We start from the raw sequence: 21,162 nt of genomic DNA, 5'->3' as shown, positions 1-21,162 counted from the left end.
TCAAGTCCTCAAGAGCTCTGTATCCGATTCTATATAGGAAAGTCACCAACCTCAGCCAATACGGCAAAGGCCAAATCCACAAGGAGAACGCAGCAACATTACTATGATGCTGCAGTGATCAATGATTTTTAATGTAGTGGAGACGCAGGTGTGGCTACTGAGTGCCAGGTGCAAATAGTTCACACCTCTTTGTGCATCTGTTATGGATGTTTCTGGCTGGAGACTATCCTGCTTTGAGGAGCACCACACCCCACAAAGGCTATATCTACAAAACTGCATAGAGAGGTACTTGAAATGGAAGCCAACCCAAACCAGTTCTCCTGCCTGCAGTTTTCTGCTTAGATTTGTGTCATTTCATACCTCTAGCTAGGAGCTTTGTTGTGTAAAACCATAGTAAAAAGGCCCACTTGTAGTCTTTGACCAACCTGTTTTTCCATCTACATCATTAAGTCAAATGCAAATTGAGACCGTGTGTTTGACCTAAAGAACTGTTGCGTCATTAGACATAATAGTGCATTAAGAAGGTTAACATGAATCAGTATGCTTTTTGAACATACATATCAGACTGCTGCATGCATGCCAAAAAGTTTGCAAAACTATGGGCCATATTTATGACCTGGTTTGTGTTGCTTTTGCACCACGCAACATGGTGGAAGAGTGACACAACCCTAATTCAGAGTTCTGAAGCCATTTAAAGCCACTTTGCATCGCTTTGAGCGGCTCCAAAAATCTAGAGTAAAGTAACAGAGCACAAATCACTGCGTTTTGTTACTCTGCTCCGGGTAGGTGTTCCATAAGCATTGCGTGGGTGCTCCCATGATTTTTGACACATTCTCAGATTTACAAGGCCTTGTAAACCTGGGAATGTACCAAAAAGATATGCCTCCCCAGGAGATGCCTAACAAGGAGAAATATCTTTCTTTCTCCTCGTTACTTCCTCCATTCTGCAGCACACATAGAATGGGGAACATGCCTTGCAGGATGGTTTTTGACGAGAAAGGTGTTTCTTCCTCCACAAAAACAATCCTATATGCGAAGCAGGCACCCTGGTGCAAGGGTGTGTGTGTTGGCGCTAAGCAGTCCATTGTACACCAAAGCAGGGGGGAAAGTCAGGAATGCACCTATGCCTTAAATATGGCACATTCCCGCCCTTTCCCAGTGAGGAAGTGCAGTGCAGCAAGTTCACTTGCTTTGCTGTTCTGCACCACTATTTCATAAATATGTCTCTATATATTCTTAGATTGGCCCAGCATATAGAACGTTAAGAAACATTCATTGTAACAATTAGCCAAATATTTAGAGCTTTGTTAGTAAGATATTCGGAGTTGAACTCCGAATAAACATTTTACCTTCTCTGTTCCTACTCATATTGCCTTTTTAGGCCTCGGGTAGCGCTGCAGCGCATGCGCGGCTCGCTTTACAAGGCATGCAGTATACACTATAGTGGGGAAGGTTTGTGGATGCTCCACCCACTCTTCGCCCATATTTCTTATTGGCTTATTTCCTTAATGCAGCCTTCGATAGGTTTTATGCTTGTCGGTCCCGCCTCATGACGAGCATGTCATCATTTGTATCCTACCACGGCTACTGGCCCCTTTACTTAAGGCACTATTTTGTTCCCCTACGTCACCCCCCCTCCCGCAGTCCGTCCTTCTCAGCCCCTCCCACCCGCACTCCCGTTTGTGCTCTTTCTTCGCATGCGCACAGCCCCCCTGCCAAGTGCAGTCTGTTTATCCTGGGATAGCATTCACAGCGGCCAATGCCCCGCATTAGTGTCACCCCTGGGACTTTGACGAGGATAGTTTGCCGTTTGACTTGGCCTTAATAGTGAGTAAGAAAGCAGGGATAACGCTGTTGATCCGGACGCGTGTACAGGCCGTAAAACAGCAACTGTGCTCCTCAGCTGCAAGAGGAACATGAATTGGGAACAGTAGCAGCATGGGCATGGTGTCGGGCTGGGGGCATGCACGAGGGGCTGCAGAGTAAGAAGGGTGCCCCAGCCCCCCCGCTATAGCGAGAGAGGTGTGCTGCGCTGGGAACGGAGGGTGTGTATGTGCGAGTGAGTTGGTCTGAGTCAGGATGTGTCTGTCTGTGTTTTGTATGTATGTGTGTGTGTGTGTGTGTGTGTGTGCAGGTATATTTGTTTATGTATGTGTGTGGGTGTGTGTGTGTGTCTGAGTCAATATGTAATTGTGTGTGTGTTTTTGCAGAAAACGGGGTCAGCCCTGGTTCAAGCTCCCGGCTGCTCCATCTTCTGCTCCGCCTCCAGCTCCGAGCCCCGCCTCCTCCCTGCATTCGACTGCTTGGCACAGTACCTTCTTGTGACCATGCCATGTGCTCACTCAGGCCCTATGTGACTCTTCGACATTTGCAAAGTGCCTCCCTATTACACCCAGTTTCTAGTTGCGAACCCCATAACCAAAGTGAAGTACCTTGTCACAAAAGCTATGTGTGCGCCATTTCTAGAGAGGCAGATATTTGTAGCATGCCTTTCCAGGTACATGGCACTCAACGTTCATATGTGGGGCCTGTAGCAAAAACATGCTGTGGGAAATGCCACCACAATGAACGTTTTGGTCTTTCTCAGTTCACATTAGACCCCGGGCTTCTTCAAGTCTGAACACTGGACAACTGTCATCCGTAGGTGAGCAGGCTTCTGTGTCCCGGGATGTTATAAGAGGATGTGGCATAACAGCCAGAGCTCGACTGTGGAGCTGGGGAAGCAGGTCCGAGCAGTGGCGTAGCGGTAGCAAGGAGGGGGAGGGGCGGCGCACCCCGCCTTTACGGCCGCAGCGGTCGACAAAGCCTTGAACAGCCACGGGCGGCAGAAGGCCTGGCTACGCCACTAGGTTTGATTCTCTACGTCGGCTAATCATCCTGTGATTTTGGGAAAATCACTTAATCCCCCGTTCCTACCAAAAATGAATGTGTGCTTATGTAATGTATCTGGTGCTCATGTAAAGCACTGGGTCGAGTTTACGTTATGCACAACTGCAAAAAAAAGAATTTACGGACAACAGTTTGGGATAATGAAGGAATTGCACTCTGGGCCTTGTCTGCGGTGTCCCCCAGCGCTCTATGGGGTCCCTTTGGCCGGGGACATCTCCTTGGCGTGCAGGCACCCCTCACTTTATATAAGGGTGCATTATGGATCGTAAAGCAGAGCCCCCTCTAACCCCTTTGCTCCACAATTCTCAAAAATGCCAGGACAGCACAGATCCGGGCTTGGAACCAACATTATCGCCATGGGAGGCACACGGCCAAGATAAGCTTATCTCTCCCGGACAAAGGGGCAGATTTACAAGCCCCCTGTGCCACTGGTGAATTGGGAACATTAGCGGCACAGGCATGGCATGGGGCCGGGGGCGCGCATGGAGGAGTAGGAGGGGCTGCCCAGTAAGAAGGGTACCCCAGACCTCCGCTATAGTGAGAGAGGTGTGCTGCGCTGGGTTCGGAGGGCGTGTGTGTGCGAGTGCATTTGACTGAGTCAGGATGTGTCTCTGTGTGTTTTGTATGTGTGTGCCTCTGAGTCGGTGTGTGTACGGGTATGTTTGTGTGTGTATGTGTCAGAGTCAATTTGCATTCATGGGTGTGTTTTTGCAGAAAACGAGCTCTGCCCTGGTTCAAGCTCCCGGCCGTTCCATCTTCTGCTCAGCCGCCAGCTCCCAGCCCCGGCTCCTCCCTCCATTCAGCTGCTTGGCACAGTGCCTAATTTTGCCCATGCCATGTCCTCACTCACGCCCTATGTGAAACATGGCACAGGGTTGTGCATATGTCCATCTACTGCACTCTATGCACACAAAGTATTATTACCTGGAGGTATTCCGCACAATGCCCACTGCTGGGGATTCCCATGCAGTCATTACATACAGACTGCGGCTCTACTCACATTGCACAGGGCATTGGACTCGCCCTGCAGCTTTGAACTATGCCTGGTGCACTCTGACTATATAATGAGCTTGTGAGTCCTGTTCTCAGGGCGCAGTAGTGGCCATTTATTGTCCTGCCTACAGCATACTCAGGGCATGGCCATCGCCCATGCCAGTGCATGGCATATTAATTCACGCTTGGAGTGTGCCCATCCAAACTAACTGGCAAAGTCTATTCAGTTTCCGTAGATCACCCCACGTGGTCCTATTGGCCCACTAAATCAGAAAACCGCCACTCTAATTGTCCCAGGACTCTTCGACATTTGCATAGTGCCTCCTTATTAGATCCAGCTTCGAGTTGGTGTCTACCACAGATTTTGGAAAGGTCACCTCACCCACAGGTTATTGTGACATGCTTCATAATTGGTGACATAACCACACCGAGGTAAATAAATGCTACAATGGTGAACTCAAGCGCTAGTTGCAAGTTCCTAATATATGTTCTCCGATATAAGCAGTGACGCAGAACAGTGTTTAAAACTATCTTAGTGTATATTTCCTATGTGGATGTCTGAAAAAACCCTATCCTCTATACAATCAAATTTGATAACATGTCTCCGCCTTATATGTTCTATTCCCTGCCTATTGTACATCCCAACAACATTAGTAGTTACCAAAGTACAATGCAGTGTCATCTTCCGCGTGCCCTGCGATCTGAAGCGCTGGGAGCGGTGGGCTGAAATCATTCCCGTCGAGGCAGCCGAAGGCTGTCAGGGGAGGCTCTGAACTGGACATCAGGGTTTAGAAAAGGCAGGGCTCATTGCGACTCTTTTTGATTCCCAACAGAGGTATAACTAGGCTGTCATCAGGAACAATATTTATTTGTTGAAACAAAGCCTGCACTAGCAGCAGGATTTGGGCCACTGACTCTAAAACTGGCTAAAACATTTGTTACGTAAGGTCCCAAAGGCGAGACCGAATTAGCTGCAAACAGCAGAATCAACATACAACAATGGTTAAAAACAACGTGAATAGACTGACAATGAGTTCTGTATCGCTTAACAAGTATGTCCATAACATCTCCAGAGATAAACCTAGCAATAACCTTAATAGAATATATAGTAAAAAATGCCAAAGTCTGCTCCTCTGCCCAAGATGCTTATGATGATGAGATATAAGGAAACACAGAGAAGTGCATCTCTCATTGCTCCTAAATTCTATCTATCTAAGCCTATCTCATTAGCTGATACATGCACTTTCTCCCTCTTTTGGAGCTTCTGTTTGGTTGGGACCCCAGTGTGTAGTCTCATCTGCCCCGTTCGTACTTCAGTCTTTTCTTTAAGCACTATGCTGTATTATTTGTAGACCGGATGTCAGACCTGATGTAGACCTGTGCCATCTTCAATCAATCAATCAATCACAGCATTTGTAAAGCGCGCAACTCACCCGGGAGGGTCTCAAGGCGCTGACCCAATTGCTACTCTTCGAAGTCTTGCTCCATTAGCATAACAGTGACCCCTCCCCCCTTGCACATCCCTCATATACTACCACAACTGTGCTATATGTCCACTTTTACCCTTGCTCTCTGTCTTGCCTTAGCAACATTAGCGCCCCAGACAACTCTGCTTCAATTTAGTGGCATCTGAAAATTGGTCCCCGTATTCAAAACTTCTCTTCCTTTGACAACTGGTTGGAAAGAACACAACCACATTCTATACAGGGCTTTAAGTGGGCCTGGTCTTGCAGGTGATGAACTTTTAACAAGCATTTGCAATGCAATAGGTCTCACATTTATGTGAGTTTAAGCTATTGGCATTGTAATTGACAATGCCTTTTATTTATGTTTTAAAAAACAAAAATAATACCTGGCATGTCACGCAGTTTGGTGCTTACTTTCCCTCCATCTTTAACAAAAGTAGATGTTTCAGCACCCAGGCTAATGTGCTGAATAGCTAAATACATATAAGGTGCCAAAGACGAGGCTGATTGCATTGCAAATGCTTGTTTCATTTATGGAAGAGTTTTCAATACATATTTCGAAAAAGGACAGATGAAAACAGCTAAATATTTGTTTTTGCATGAAAATACTACAGCAAAAGCTTTTTATCAGGAGACTTTTCTGGAAATATTTTGCAGGCAAAGGTGTACAAGCACACAAATGTCACCACTTTGTCTAGTGAAAAGCTGTGCAATGCTCTTAATTTTACTGGTGAAAATATAATTTTGCACATCAAGGTTTAAATGATGATGAGCTTGAGTTATTGCAACACATATTTTCTAATCGTGGGCACTCGTTTACCAAGTCACTTTCTTCTGAGATTCGTAGTCTTAGCTCAGTTCATTTGAACCAATTTGAGAAAGAACTGGCACCATCGACTTCCAAACAGATTGTCCAGAATAGGAAAAGTTGTATCTAAGTGACATTAAATCATCTGACATATCCGTTTTCACCATTAATTCTTGCATGAACCCCCTGCCGTTCTTGTGATGTTTGGTTATGTGACTTATCCAGACTTTCTGTTGTGGTACAAACTCTTGGGTTCTGTTGTAGGGGCATGTGTGTTGCACCCTGATGTTGAGAAATGTCCTTGCTAAGGGGTTAAGGACGTGTTGTAGTTAGTGTCCTTCCTACGAGATTACAGGTATGTTTGTAGGGGCATGTGTGTTGCACCCTGATAAGGTTAAGGATGATGTGTTGTACCGGGATGTGTATTGTAAGGGTCAAAGGCGCACTGTGTACGGTTAGGGGTAAACTGAATGTACTTGTTGATGTTTTATGTGTCTAATATTCATAGGACTTATTGATGGTTTCTGCCATCTTTTGTCCTTTAATTTGATGCCTGGCTACATGACTTCCTACCTACATGAAGGTATCTTCATTTACAACACTACTCCTTCTGTTTCCTTTCCCCGTTTATTTTTTTCCCCTCTTGTTTTTCGGCGAAAGTCTGGTGAGGAAAAATAAGTGCCAGTCCCCAAAGATAAGTGATGGTGGTCCCCACCTGCAACCTCCAGCTCAAATAAAGCACTGCCTATATTCGGAAATGCTGTTTGTTTTTGTTGAAATTTCTTAAACTTTTCAGTTTGTTAGACATATTCCCAAAATATCATAGCGCTTTCAATATGAAACATATTACTTAAAGTTTTCCTGATCCAATCTTATTTGCATATTATTAATTTATATTATGTTATCAAGTCTTGTTTCAAATTTGTAGCGGGAGGCTGCAACTCTTTCAGTTCCTCTCTGCACCTCCATGTATAATCGCCTCTCTGTCGCTCCATACCGCCTGTTTGCACCTCTGCATCTCCATGTATAATCCTCCATGGCATGCTTGTGTAGATGGACCACCGTGAGCTCCATCAGCCTTAAAATGGTTGCCTTTATGACTCTGCTTTGTCCATATTCTGAAAGACTTTAAAAAGTAAAGAGACAACTGTATGTTTCAAGGCTGACGACATGCTCTGACTGTGCTTGGAAAGATGCTTGGACCTTTAATATACCCCCTACAAACGGGCTAAAATGTGTCATAGGGTGTGTGCACATTACCGTACACCGACACCACAATTAGATTTTCTTCTACATTTTAGTCGTTTTAGAAGTTGTAAAACGTGCTGTTATTTAGTTATTATTATTTTCTTTTGTTTTTTTGATCATCCATTCACTTTGGTTTAGGGCAATGCTAAGTATTTGCACCTCTGCGAAAGAACACAGTGTGAAGAAACAAGGATGCACAACCAGTACAGATCCAAAAACACAGCAGAGACCATAACATGCTACTCATCTAACCCACAACAGCTGCAGAGGAAATTGGTCATGAGCTGCGAGCTATTTGAGGAAGTCACAAAGGCACTGATGCAACTCATTACAGGAATTATACAGGAAGAAAGCATTGATATTTGCTGGAAAAAGACACAGAAGTCCTGAACAGTTACATTATTCATGGTCATTGATCCAGAGTAAACCGTTAAGTAGGGTGAAGTGCGGGTGAATTGCTCAGGAATAGCACAGCGGAAGTCATACGTTGTACGGTGGCATTCATCAGCAGCCCTCTCTTAACCAGAACTATAGAGTTCACGCTAGCTAGACTTGTGAAACAAATCACATACATACCAGCACTCTTGTTTCAGCTTTGCAGTAATGATTGACCATTACTGCATAAGAAGAGGACTATGGTACTTCCATCTTAAAAAAATATTGTCATATTTTGCCACCAATTAAAGAATAGTCGTAAAAGTGGGCTTCCATATGAAGCACAATTTTGCAGTAGCTCGATCACAGAAGGTTATTCCTTACTTTCAGTGCAAAAAATTTTCTTATAGAGCCATATTTATCTTATTGTTGTGTCACCTTGACTTCTTGCAACAGGGTGCAAGCGACGCAACTACTAAATGCGATTTATAAAGCCAAGTAAGGCCATCTTTCGTGGCCCTGAGTGGCTCGATAAATTCAGAGTAGCGCAGCGCAAATCACTGTGTTGTGTTATTCCGCCCCAGGGAGGCATTCCATGGTTAGTTTGTGGGTGCTCCCACGCACTCATGGATTTTGGCGCATTCTCAGACGCATACCATAAGAGGTAGACCTGAGAATACTCAAAAACTGCTATGCCTCGCAAGGTGAGACTTAGCGAGGAGCCATATGTTTATTTCTCCTCATGTGTTTCTCTTTCTATATGTGCTTCACACACATAGAAAAGGGAAAATACCTCAGGGAATTGTTTTTGTGAAGGAATGTGCCCCGTCCTGCACAAAAACAATCATGTTTACAATGCAGCCCCTCTTGCACCATGGTGCAAGAGTGTCTGCTTTGGCTCTAGGCAACTCATTATGCACCAGCATTGGGAAAAGGCAGGAATGCACCATATTATGCTAAATACAGTGTGTATATACTTCCTGTTCTCTGTCACGCAGAGCAGGGCTATGCTGTGTGACGTTTTGATGAACAGGCTCCTTAGTGTTTTAAATTTATCTCCACACCAATGTATTATCTTGGATTGAGCACACAGCTCTAAATGAGTGCCTTTTAGGTGAGAAAATTGCACACTTTTCACATGTCACCAAATGTCAGTTTACATTTCCCAGGATTCTTCAAAAGCCTCTGGTCATAAATCACTATTATCAAGATAGCTTATATTGATATTTATTTACAACTGAATCACTATACAATGGCAGCACTACAGCATGCCCTTTTACACTCGATGAATTGCTGGCAGAGATAATGCCGACTGCAAATTAGACAAGTTTCCAAGTACCAGGGGAGGAATCGGGAAATAGGCCTAAAAAAGTTAGTGTGAGAATTAGTAGGGTGTGAGAACCCTGTCTGTCATTCTCCCGTGCTCCTCACTTCTCTACGTGTGTTGGTCAGCACTGACGCCTGCTGTACTCCCTATTACACATCATTCTGACCGCTTGAGGGCTGAGGGTTCACAAAAGCACAGGCTGCAACAATTTCACTGCAGGAACTCATGAATGATGATGATTTTCTGCTGCATGATGCCCCGCCCACCTGTTGCAGGAAAATGTTGAGCAGACAATTTCCTGCTGTAACTGGGGAGACCTTCCTTCATCTCTGCAAATCAGGTGAGCTTGAGATATTTCACCCATTTCTGCCAAATGTTTCTCGACCTCACCCACCTGAGCTTTCCCCATCCCTTCAGTATAGACTCTTGGAGAAAGTAAATGACCATAAATTACAAGCAATTTCTACCTTTGCATAAAAACGTAAGGAAGATAGTCTGCTGATTTCATGGTAAATAATAAATGTAAAATATACATTGTTAACAATATTATCAACAAGCATTGATTACTCCGCTTTATTTGCTGTTTATAAGGGCTAGTTAAATATTACAAGCACTCTGGGGCCAGATTCCATGAGCGTTGCAAATGATTGTGTACTGTTATGGTGGAGTAGGACCATCCTAACTGTGGATATTGCCCTGGGGTGTTTGGCAGTTAGAACTTGTTCTGATCAGCAATGTAATGTAAAGTATGTGTCTTGTAAAGCACACTGCTGCCCTGAGGCGCCGTGGCACTGTAGACCGCTGGGGAACGCGTCCTGGCTATCCCTGTGAGATGGTCCCTACTGGGTATCTCCAAGGTGAAACCAGGCATCCCCAGCGAATGTGGGGGTCCGTTGTAGAGATGAGGCAAGCTAATGCCGAGAGTTGCCGAGTGTGATCCCTGGTTAGAAAAGGCACCGAGGCGAGAATTATCGAGTCTGCTGACCCTGGTCCACGACCCTGCCGCGTCAGGAACTGAACCCTGGTCCCGGGCTGTTCTCTGCTTCTGGGTCTGCCGCCTCTAACCAGTGAGCCACACCACTCCACATCAGCAGCGATGGCAGCTGCATTAAGATCACAGGGGTGTAAATAAAAGGGCCCTCGTGGTCATTAGAGTTACCAACTCAACCAGTGCTGTCTGCTTAATTATTAATGCTTAGCCCATTGCTGTTGTGGCCTGGAGTGCTGGAACACAACAAACTGATGACAAGTGGGTATGCGAACACTTACCATTGTGCTGCACACCACGATCGAGGGAGCCTGGCGATCATGTCTGCCAGCAATGAAGCATGTCTTGCTGCTCTGCTGCCCTGATCCCCGGGCTCTACTCATGGCACTCCTGGTGGTTCCTGCTCTGTTGCTCTAGACTGCCTGCATGCAGGGGAACATGCTCATATCATTGAGGCAGGAGGGGAGTGTTTTCCCTGCTCCCAGCCTCCTGCATGTGGCAGTGCCAGCGAGAAGTCTTATTTTGATGGTGAGGCTGCCACTCCTGGCCACATCAACCCTCCCACCTTCTTTGCTCATGAGGCACGGAAGTGCCCTCCTGCCTGTCTTCCAGCCTGCCCTCCATCTGGCAGGTGAGTTTGCTTGCAGTATTTTGCTACCATCAGCGCATGATTTTGAGGAGATAAAGCCTTTTTCCCACGTGCACCTACCTGACCTTTTTTCTGACCAGAGCGCGCGCCACACATGGATAACTGGCCCTGCATATTGCTCATAAGTGCGACAGCCACTAATCCTGAACATTTGGGACAAGCTAGCTTTACCTACTGGTCAACACACTAAGCGATCCCACTGGTGCTACAGCTGATCTGCTTCTTGTCTCAACATCTGGGGAGATAACAACGCCACACTGCCTGGTGCCAATGGTGAGACTTCCCATAATCGGATGAGACAGATTTTTGTTTGACCTATCATGTCATCAATTCCAAGATGGAAGGACTGGGTTGAACAGCTGGAAAACTATTCTGGAGCTGTAGCACTAGGTAATGATAGGTGACGTCTCATGTTATTACACTTGGGAGGTGCGGCCATTCATAATCTGGGGAAGTCAGTCATGGAAGGTGGCCCACCTTTCACATACACAACGCAAAAAAAGGCTTTGACTGCACACTTTGAACCCTCACAAACCCTGACTATAAGAGGTTCCTGCTGTGCCAAGCTCGTCAAGTCCCTGAGGAGTCGGTGGATACCTTCTATTCTCACCCAAAAGACTTGGCCAGCACCAGCATGCTACCAGATGCTGATGATGAGATTCAAGCTCAATTCATTATGGGTTGCTCCTTGATCAAGCTAAGGGAAAACATCCTTCAGGTCCCAGAGATGTCAATGGCCGTTATGCTGTAGATGGGTCAGGCTAAAGGATTGTCCAAAGTGAGAGCAGTGCACATCCAAGCAGCTCTACAATGTCAGGTGAAGACTGAGCCTGTGAACACATTGGCTTCCCAAGTACTGAAAAAAAAATCAAGCCCTAAATCAAACCCGGTTCCCAAGACGTGTTACAGGTGTAGAGGGTCCTGTCCTCACCAGGGACCCTGCCGTGCTCAGGAAAAAAGGTATTCGGCCTGAAACAAGCCCAATTATTTCCCCAAGGTGTGCCGATCATCCACACATCTGAAAGTGCAGAACCTCAAGGTAGTAAGTGCGGGCAGACTCCTACAATACCCGATATTGAAGAAGATATCGACGACGATGACACAGAAGGAGCTGTTCACATCATCTATGCCCTGAAACCCAGTGGACATCTATGGAGACGCATTTCCAAATGTAATATCCTCTTGGCAAGCCATCAGGTGCCAGCATTGATCAATACAGGGGCCAGGGTGGATTTTGCAGACTTCTGATGCGTGGAACTCCACAAAGTGCCAAAACAACTTGCCCACGCTCCACAGAGTTCAGCAAGAGGTAGAGTGAAGTAAGTCATGCTGCTTGTGCTGATTTCTAGTGCTGGGAGTTTGTCCTGCACTGAAAAATCAGCATGAATGGCACCATGTGCAGTGCAAGAGGGTGCTGCTTCTTTCTGCCACTTGAGTAGATGTCTTATTCGAGCTACAGCTTCATCAAAGTGAGCGGCAGGTTTCTCAACGTGAGGTGTATGGAGCAGCCTACAGTGACAGCCGGCATTGAGAAATCTTGCTGGAAGGTGGTCTAGAGTATGATTGTCCTTGCTCAGGCTCACCAACTTATTGTTGCCGAGCCACACTAGAGGAAAAACTCCACTTTGCACCAGTTCACTGAGGTTTTTTTTAAGTCCATAGTCCCAGCGCAGAGTGGGCAAAACTGCTCAAACTCCACCAGTGAGGTGGAAATCATTGCTCACCCCTACTTACGGATCGTCCATGCTGCTGCCACCTAGCAGACGTGTTCATGACAGAGATCAAGCATGAGTCTCACTGTATTTGTGCCAAGGGGTATGTCACTAGAGGTGCTTTCGGAATGTTATGAAGCTGCTGAACAGCAGAGCATCTGCAACTCCTCGCTTTCGGGTTCTGCGTCCACTTGGGAAGTACAGACCAATTGGTGGATGAGTTTGCACACCTATTCAAAGGAATACAATGTCTTAAAGATGGTCAAACACACCAGCACATTGATGACTTCATCCAGCCTGTTGCGATGAAGCTTTGGAGTGTGGCCTTCCATTTGCACCCCAAGGATGAAGCCGAGCTGCAGAAGCTAAAACAAGAAGATACTATTGAGAAGGTTGATGGCCTGACACCTTGGGTGTCTCCAATCATGGTGGAGCAGAAACCCAAGCAGCCAGGAGAAGCCAGAATCTGTGTTGATATACATATACCCATTCTGGCCATTCGTCGTAAGTGAAATCTGACTCCCACTGTTGATGGCATTGTTGAAGAGATCAGTGCCTCAAGATGGTTCTCCAAGATTGATCTCTGTGCAGGGTATCACCAGTTAATGCCTGCCCTGGGATCTAGAGCTTGAACTCTGTAATGCATGACTGCTATCACAAATCTGAGGTTTTTGCAATGAGCCGGATAAATTGGAACATGAAAAAATGCATCTTTTAAATGTAGAGTAGACATAAAATCTGCTCTTTGTAAAGTGGGACAAATATGAGGTTTTTACGATGAGCCGGATGAATTGGAACATGAAAAAATGTATCTTTTAAATCTAGAGTAGACATAAAATCTGCTCTTTGTAAAGTGGGAGTACCTGTTGAAACGTCACCATGTGTTCTGACAGTATATAATCGCACCTTCTCAGGGCTGGCTCCAAGAATCTGGAATGCCCTACCGACGGAGATCAGAGCCAACCCCCTCAACTGCTTCATTCAAGAAACAGGTCAAATGGCTTCTTTTGGAAGAACTTCTACTATGTCATGTGATAGTCACTTCCCTCTAGTGCTTGACAATCATTTTTACATTATGTGTTGAAATGTATGCCTGACAATGTGTTTCTCTTTATGTTTTGAAATATGTACTTGACAATCACTTTTACTTTGAATCTGAAATGTATTTTGTCATTGTTTGGACATAGTGCGCTGCTTAAACTGCACAGCCTCGACTAGTAGGGCTTTTACCAGTTTGTCCACCTGCTACCACGTCCTCCCCTAGCACCCACATTTTCTTTTGTGTCTCAGCTTCCTCCTATGCTGCCTTTTTGTATTGTACGGTTACTGTTTCTTCATGTCAATGTTAATTTGTCTCTTTGTACAGAGCTCTGATACCCGGATGGGTCTTGTTCGCGCTTTATAAAACTTTTCAAATAAATAAATAAGAGCAATCTCCACATTCTCCACCCACATGGGTTTGTAGAGGTATTAATGCCTCCATTTTCGAGTGTCAAGTGCGGCAGAAGATTTTTAGGACATGATCAGAGGGGTTGTGTCTGGCCTTATAGGTGTCATTATTCATTCCAGACCGAGGCATCCACATCGATGCGCCCAGTACTTTTTCACTGTTGATCGTATTGTAATTATTGGCAATCCCAACCCGTTGCCTATTCTATGGCCGGTGTACATTTACAGGTGATTTTGAACCCGTGGCCTGTCACCACAGGTCTATTCCTACGGCTCATCAAACCGCTACACTCAGCGTACGATTCTTACACAGTTTCCCAATTGGACATGCGGTCCTTCAAGTGGCAATTATTATCGTGGTAATTTACCGCGTCCCAGCGGTCGTTTTCTAAGGTATCCCTTAGAGACAATTTGCCCCCACTAGGCTTCAGTGCTGTGGTCCATTTCCAGGAATCTATAGTGAGAGGCCCAGAACCTCTCATCAGCAATTTTCTTAGGCATGTAATGTAATATCCCACAATTGGTTTCATGGGATTGAAACATCATCGAATCTCTGTACACCGTAAACGCAATTTAATTTGTCATTGCTCATGTGTAACGGTGTCTCCTTACATCTATGCTTGTTTTATTTAATGTACTACGTACAAGCATTTGTTCTGCCTGAGCCTTTGTTTTGTTTTATGTATACCTTGACGGATGCAGGATTGTGTCCCCACTTTATTTTTTGTAAATATTCAAAATATTAAATTGATCCTGTCTGGCTGGACAGCACAAATATAGTACTGTTTATTAGTCTATATTAATTTTCCTTTGTTATTATTGTCCTTGTCCGTAACCACTGTGTTCATAAATTATTAATGTCATTAATGACATTCTGGTGCATGACCCCACCTTGGAAGAGCACCTCGACCGCCTGTTAGTGGCATTCCAACATTTAATGGACATTGGCCTTGCTCTCTACAAATAGGAATGTGCTTTGGTTCAGAAGGATATTGCATTCTTTGGATGCCAATTTCCAGAAGATGGTGTCAGGCCAGATCCCGAAAAGGTCCTCAATATCCAGTCAGCACCGGCACCCACAAGTGTCACAGGTGTGCACAGTTTTCTAAGGATGGGTACCTATTCTGTGCATTTCATCCAGAATCTAACCCCCTCACCACCCCACTTAGAAACTAACCAAAGCAAATGCTGCATGTATCTGGGGACTTGCCCAAGAAGAAGCCTTCCAAGCGACCAAAATGACTCTGTCTGCAGACACTACTTTGACTTATTTTGACCCCAGACATGAGTCAGAACTCCGTTGAATTGAGCCCTGCAGGCTTAGGAGCTGTATTGTCACAAAAGAAGACAAGTGGGCTCAGGTTGCATATGCCAGTCTTGCTTTGGCTGGGACTGAACAATGTTTCTCCCACATAGAAAAGGAAGCCATTGCAGAGCACTGGGGCTGCCGCCATATCCATATATACCGCTATGGTCAACCGTTTACAGTTCATACGGACCACAAACCACTGCTTCTCCTTTTTACCAGCTCATCCTCTAAGCCGCCCCCAAGGATTGAGAAATGAATCCTCCAACTGCAGCCCTACCATTTTGCTAAAGTGTATCGAACCGGTGCACAAAATCCTGCTGACTATTTGTCAAGACATGGCAGGCTGGTCACCGTAGAGGAGGAGTCAGATGCTGAAGAAGCGGAGGAATATGGTAGTAGAGTGGTCTCAACCACTGCCCATTTCACTAACAGAAATTGTTCAGGCCGCTGCCAGGGACAAATGCCTCCAGCTAGCCATCTTTGAAGTTGCCTTCAGAAACTGGAACACCATCACTCAAAAGGTCTTCCATCACACGTAGGAAGCAAAGTTGATACTGCCTTCATTACATAATGTTTGACTAGAGCTAACTGTACCTTCTGGGAGGTGTTTGATGAGAGGGCCTCTCTTAGTGATTCTAAGAACTCTGAAACAACAGGTGGTTGGCCTTGCGGACACTGCTCATCAAGAGATTGGTAAGACCAAATCTCAACTTAGGTGCAAGATGTGGTTCCCTAGTCTGGATGACCTTGTGGAAACAAGCAGTGAGACTATGCCTGTTTTGTCAAGCTGCTGGTCTGGCCGTGTCGCCAGCACCCATCTTTAAGGAGGACATTCCCCCTGTTCCTTGGTACAGAGCCAATGCTGATTTTGAAACCCTGCCTGATGACAGACACATGCTGGTCAACATTGATGATTTCTCAAAGCATTCAGAAGTCAAGGTCATTAAATCAGTTACAGCCAGCCAGACAATACCACAACTGAATAAAGGTCATGGCCACCCATGGTTTGTTGAATGAATTTCACACCGACAATGGTCCTCCTTTTTCCAGCCAGTAATTTACTGAGTATCTGCAGTCCTGTGGAATTCATCACTGGGAGGTCACACCCCACTGGCCCCGAACCAATGGTGAGGCCGAAAGGTTAATGCGAACATGACATAAGGTTCTCCGCATTGCCTTAACCAATGGCCAGAACATGGAGGGACCCATTGCACGTTTCTAAGAGAATACCATCTCACACCACATGCCATGACCAAGGTGAGCCCCAGTGCTCTGTGCATGAACTGGGCAGTGAGTGATCCTATTTCCCATGTAGAAGGATCATCGCGATTTGGAAGAAAGATAACTGAAGTCATGCGCCAGTGTCAGGCACAAAATGACCAAATGTTCTGAGCCAGACGTGCCCGATGCAGGCTCCTCAGGGTTGGGGATTTGGTGCTAGTCCGGACTCTGAATCCACAGGATAAATTCCAGCTGCCTTTTAAGGTTGGCCCTTGGTATGTGACCTCTGTAAAAGGAACCATGATAACTGCCAAGAAAGACAACGAGACTGTCATTAGAAATATATAATACTTCAAGTTATACAGGCAACTAGTCAACACTCCTTTGAATCCCTCAATAATACTTACAGGGGACACCTTTGAAAACAGTGAGGAGTGTTTATTGTCCAGTTTTCTGAGAAGTCCATCATCGGTTCCAGTGATGGCACTCTCTCAAGAGGCCGATGGACATCAGTGGCCTGTCAACTCTTCTGTGTCCAGTGAAAACACAACAAGGGCAGTGTGAAGCTATCATCAGTTCCTGGTGGGTGTTTGCAGCAAGAAGACCCAGGAGTCACAGATGGAACTCTCAGGCAGCAATGGACCTAGAGATAGAACCTCAGGCTGTGTCCCATGAAGGCTTTCCCTTGGAAAGATTGTGTATTAAACTGATCTGCTTGTGAAACGGGATACCAGTGTATATATGTTTATTGTCACATGTCGATATTTCTCTCTTTCTCTATCCTTTTTTCTCTTTACCCAAGTTTATAAAGTTCCTACATTATGATCCCATGTATGGCATTTTCATCATGTAATCACATTTTTCATAGCTATTTTTGTTTCTTTGGGTTTTAATGTTGGGTAAAGGAGTAATGTCATGCTGGGCATGGACCAACCCAATTGTGGATATTGCCCAGGGGTGTTTGATAGTTGGACCCTGTTCTGATCACCAGCAATGGTCGCTGCGATTAAGTCACAGGGGGGGGGAATAAATGGGTCCTGGAATTGTATCTTGTGGTCATTAAAGTTACCAATTCAACCAGTGTCTATGTGCTTAATTATTCTTGCTCTGCCCATTGCTGTTGAGGCTGAGAGTGCAGAAACACAACATGCACATCTGAATTAATTTACTTGCCCTTTATGCTCTGCAAATCATACTGTGGAAAATGTGCCTAGGCTGAGAGGCACAAGACACTTTGCACGCCTAGAAAATGTTTTCTTTTGTTATTTAAGGCTGACCTTAGAGGTTTTCATGTCCATTTTATAAAACAGTGGCGCAAATAATATTTTCTTGCCAGAATACGATTTTTTTTTTACATAACAGTCTCACTCGTTTGCATAGGTGATCTGAAGAGCACTGGCTTGCAATAACTTTGGAGTACTCAGATGCACATAGAGGAAACCCAACCAGAAAACCTGAATGCTCAAGGTTTGTAAATGTAGAGTTACAAATAGCTATATAAACTTACTTTAATAGCATTTTCGTATGCATTATTCTGGCTATGGTATGTGTGGTTTGTGGAGTATAATATTTATTGTTAGTAGCATTATAATTATTAGTATGCCCTTAAGATACTTTGGTAGTCGAATTTCTGGCTATGATATTTGTGTGCTCAGCATTCTTACAAACAACCAAACGTATACCAACAAAAGTGAAAATGAAAAAAAAAACACTTAAAAAGAAAGGGTTAAAGAGAAATTAACAAAAAGAACCAGACATAGAAAAAGGCACACATGAACGACAAAGCATCCACACAAAAAAGAGAAATGACAAAAAGTTTCTCAAACATACAGATCAAACAAAAAGCCATAGAAAATTAAATGGTATAAGAAAGATTGGCGGAATAGGAAAGGATAAAAGATACCCACGGTAAGAGAAATGGTAATTCAGAGAATCAAAGAGAAAAGAGTCAAAGAAAAAAGGAGAGACTTAAAGCACAGGAAATGACATATCAGGAACTGGGAAAGAGAAACTTTTCAAGGTGAGCCCAGAGAAAAGGTAAAAGAAACCCAGATAAAAGGTAAAAGAAACCCAGTGAAAGATAAATGATACAATATTTCCACAATACAGAGAAATTCATAGTAAGAATAAAAGAGACCCAAAAGAGAAAGTATGAAAGTGAGACCCACTTTAAGGGAAAAAGAGAGGCCTATCAAAAGGGAAAGCAGAAAGGTCAGATCCAGAGAAAGTGTAAAAGAGAGATGTATTGAAAGAGAAAGGATAAATGACAGAACCAGAGAAACGGTAAAAGAGCGTCCGTGGAAAGGCTGAATGAGGGAAAAAATGCAAAGGCTAACAGAGGCTCTTTGAAAGAGAATGATTGAACGAGAGAACTAAGAAAATAATGGTTAAAAGAGACTCATTAAAAGAAAAAGAGAACAAAAGAGAACCAATAGAGCGTAAAAGAGACTTATTGAGAAAGAGAGAGAGGGATGACAATAGAAAGAACAAAAGGAGTGAAAAAGAGACCAACATAATGAGATAGGATAAAATATGGACCGACAAAAAGGGAAAATACACTAATGAAAGGATGTAGGATAAAAGAGAGACACTCATTAAGGTTGAAAGAGATGCACTGGAAAAAAATGATTAAAAGAAGGGGCAAAGGGGCAATCAACGAAAAGATGGAGACCCACTGAAAGCGAAAGAATAACAGATAGTCTGAAAGGCTGCTGAAATGAAAGACCTAGAAAAAGAGAAAAAGAGAGGAAACAGTAGAGGGACAGCCTAACTTAACCCTGAGAGGCTTACAATGGTTTCTAAAAATTATATTTATTTCATATTTGAAGTTAGAGGAAATATAGTTTTGTAGGAAATGAATCTTGTGACTGAAAAAAGATATGTATTGAATTACAAATACTGCTTGTGTGATGACTGAAATGTCCCATTTGGGGGGTTTGTTTTTGATTTCGCAAGCTTTGGTCACCGGAAAACAGTCATGCAAGAAAACTTGTGAATCACAAAAGGTCGCTCAGAATTTGTACATTTCTTGTGATTCAGTTTTTCTGTGTCATTGTAGTGGAAACACTTGACATATCCAATTATTGTCTAACAAGACAGACTTCCACACAAATGGACAGTAAAATACCATGTAACACCACGTTTAAACTCCGAAAAATTATTTTATAGTTGATACACAAAGCTTTTCCTTTACATGAGTCTCACTTACTCTAGGGAATATTTGAAGTTTGTGCAAGGATACATAATGGACAATGTATACATCTATTTTGTAATGGGCAAGTGCTAGTATGGACATTCAAGTGTCTGGTGTATGTAACGCTTGCCTATATTAGGCACACATGGACATTTAGTGAAAAGTCGGTATCTGAAGGAGAGTGTGGCGAAACTGATAGAGGAATTGCTAAATAAATATGTTACTGTTATGGGCAGGCAATATGTACCCTTTGCAAGTGAAGTAAAGAAACTTCAACCTTCTCGTAAATGGGCAGAAGATGCCCAGGTAGGATGAGCTGAGCGTAGCTGACAGTGCCTAGAGCCCTGAGCAAAGAGTGTGAGGCAGGAACAGAGTGCAGACAGGAAGGCTGCGGCACAAGGTCAGACATGGTGCGGGGAGAGCAGAACAGTGTTCCAGACAGTATGCAGGGTCACAAGTAATACATTAGCTAAATTTGGAAGTTTGGTCACCCCCATTAGCATTCACAAAGATTAACTTTATTTGTATTAATATTAATTTCAGATTACACCTACAATGTTCTGTTCACATGGTAAACTTATAAATGGAGAAGCCATAAGTGATTGATTGATTGATTATGATTGACTATTTCATTTCTAAAATATAATGCTACCCAAGGTTGTTTTGGCACTGGGGATAGTTAGGTGCAGATGGGTAGTTGTGATACATAGAGATTGGGTACGTTTTTAACTTTTTCCAGAAAGACAGTGTCAGTGGCAAAATGAAGCAGGGCAGGGTCAGAATTACATATAATTGCTATCCTCCAGGAAAAACACTGTCCACTTATACAAGTGCAGAGAAAACGAGAAAACAAGGACCTGTCAAAAGTGCAAATAAAGTAGATCTCAAAGCATGGGAAATACATAGGGTGCAAATCTGTTATGCAGGTAGCAAAGCCATCAAGAGTTGTTTGCCCTCAGAACCATAGAAAGCACTTAAATTGATAATAGCCGTTGGTTTGTGCAAACTGGCTCAGGGATCCAGGAGTACACACAGGTTACTTTCTATAAAAAGTTGTATACAGAGCGAATTTGGACCAAGGGCATTAAAGGGCTTAATATAGGCATCAAATTACATTACACAAAGTCAGTTTCAATTTTTTGGGCACGGGGAGATTAAGGAGGCTGTTCGCAAAAGTAACTTTACACATGAGTAAATCTACACCTATAACTTTACTCTTACACTTGTAGTTACTGTAACCTTACATATCCCCACCCCCTGAGACAGGGGATAGAGTTGAAAAAAAACATCAAATACGGCTGTAAAGTCATGCTAGTGGAAATGTTGTTACTGTATTTTACGTGCTAGGTTCTTTAAAAAATGAACAAAGATTTGTAACTTAAATGTCAATGTAAATTAATTTTATATATGTATTATGAATACATAACAAATTCAAATAATGCTTCAGTACTTTTAACTACTGTTTATTTAAATTTATTATTAATTTAAGTATATTAAATTATAACATTTTTGGGAGAATTATTGGGAAACGTCCC

Source organism: Lissotriton vulgaris, chromosome 1_1 (assembly GCF_964263255.1).
Source record: "Lissotriton vulgaris chromosome 1_1, aLisVul1.2, whole genome shotgun sequence".
Lineage (NCBI taxonomy): Eukaryota > Metazoa > Chordata > Amphibia > Caudata > Salamandridae > Lissotriton > Lissotriton vulgaris.
The sequence above is the reverse complement of the archived record's forward strand: the minus strand, read 5'-3'. Positions refer to the sequence as shown.